Source organism: Somniosus microcephalus, unplaced genomic scaffold (assembly GCF_052327205.1).
Source record: "Somniosus microcephalus isolate GS21.2 unplaced genomic scaffold, FLI_Smic_1.0 unresolved_chr8, whole genome shotgun sequence".
Lineage (NCBI taxonomy): Eukaryota > Metazoa > Chordata > Chondrichthyes > Squaliformes > Somniosidae > Somniosus > Somniosus microcephalus.
This window is the reverse complement of record NW_028225186.1, coordinates 37282164-37284051: the sequence shown is the minus strand read 5'-3', so window position 1 is coordinate 37284051 and position 1888 is coordinate 37282164. Positions and strand designations below refer to the sequence as shown.

The 1888-nt window shown below is 43.4% G+C and overlaps 1 non-coding gene across 1 annotated transcript; it reads left to right on the top strand.

The window, feature by feature from the left end:
* Positions 1 to 1050: 1050 nt before the first annotated feature.
* trnas-uga (transfer RNA serine (anticodon UGA)) lies at positions 1051 to 1133 on the top strand. Its single transcript has one exon. It is a non-coding gene; the product is annotated as a tRNA-Ser (tRNA).
* The last annotated feature ends 755 nt before the right edge of the window (positions 1134 to 1888 follow it).

Here is a 1888-nt window from a genome sequence, read left to right as displayed (position 1 = left end):
AGGAGTTGGATATATTTCTTAAGGCTAAAGGGATCAACGGTTATGGGGAGAAAGCAGGGACCGGGTACTGTATTTGGATGATCAGCCATGATCTCATTGAATGGTGGAGCAGGCTGAAGGGGCCGAACGGCCTACTCCTGCTCCTATCTTCTATGTTTCTATGTTTGTATTAGCCAAGGCATAGAATTCAAGAACAGTCTGGTTATGTTTGAACAGTATAAAACACTTGTTAGGCCACAGCTAGAGTACTGCAGACAGCTTTGGTCACCACAGTACAGGAAAGATGTTATTGCACTAGAGAGGGTACCGAGGAGATTTACTAGGATGTTGCCAGGAATGGAAAATTTTAGCTGTAAGTAAAGATTGGATAGGGTTGGGTTGTTATCTTTGGAGCAGAGGAGGTGGAGTGGAGACATAATTGAGGTGCATAAAATTCTGAGGGGCCAAGATACAGTGGATAGGAAGGACCTATTTCCCTTAGCAGAAATGTCAATGATCAGGGGCGTAGATTTAAAGTAACTGGTAAAATGATTAAAGAGGAGTTGACAAGAACCATTTTCACACAGAGAGTGGAGCGGATCTGGAAGTCACTGCCGATCACATTAATAGAAAGCACTATGGACATGTACTTGAAGTGCTGTAAGCTACAGGGCTACGGACCCAGAGCTGGAAAGTGGGATTAGGCAAAATATCTCTTTTTCGTCTGGCAAAGACACGATGGGCCGAATGGCCTCCTTCTCTGGTGTAAATTTCTGTATTTCTATGATCACTGCCCTTAATCTTCAATATTCCAGGGAATACAAGCCTAGATTATCTGATCTCTGCTCATAGCCTAACCCTTGGAGCCCTGGTAACACACTCGTGAATCTGCACCGCACATCCTCCAAGGTCAATATATCCTTTCTAAAGTGCAGTGCGCAGAACTGTACACAGTGACCTAACCAGGCCTCTGTGCAGCTGTCACACAACTTCCTTCCATTTATATTGTGCAGGGAAGTTGTCTAATAGTTTGCATAGGTCATTTCACTGTTGAAAAGTTACATTTGCACAGCTGCGATGGCCGAGTGGTTAAGGCGTTGGACTTGAAATCCAATAGGTGTTTCCTTGCGCAGGTTCGAACCCTGCTCGCAGCGATTCTACTGCAAATTCTTTATTTTATTTCATCGGTTCCCTGTGGAGATCACTGGCCCCGAAACTGATTAGAATTCCCTCCACTGCACGTTATGACACTGATTAACCCAAAGCTGTTGTTCCAATTGGAAACACTAATTTGTCATCAATTAGAAATTGTGGATTTGTTTGAAACTATTTGCAAAGATCAGTGAGAAATTTACACATAAGACAGCACGTAAAAATTCCATTTAATAAATAACCCTGCAATGTTTGGAAGGAAAAGAGTGGAAACGCGGTTTGGTTTTCTAAAGTTGAACCCGAATTAAAAAGTGTGTAAAACGACCGCGACAGGACTCGAACCTGCAATCTTCTGATAGCATCAGAATTTACACCGAAGTCAGACGCCTTATCCATTAGGCCACGCGGCCACACAAAAGTAGACTCAACAAATCCTAATAATGAGTGATTAAACTCCGTTACTGTGTTCATTTCATTAACAACAGAGAATACTGGAAACACTCAGCAGGTCAGGCAGCATCGAGTGAGGGAGAAACAGAGTTAACCTTTCAGGTCGAACACTTCGTCAGAACTGGAAAAGGTTAGGGAAGAGGGATTTTTAAGCAGGGGTGGGTGGAGGCGAGGTAAGAACAAAGGAAATGTCTGTGATAGAATGGACGGCAGGAGAGATTGACTGACAAAAGGGATGATGGTGCAAGGCAAAAGGAGAGGTAATAGGACAAGTTAACGAACAAAAGATGGCTCAAGATGAGGTGTG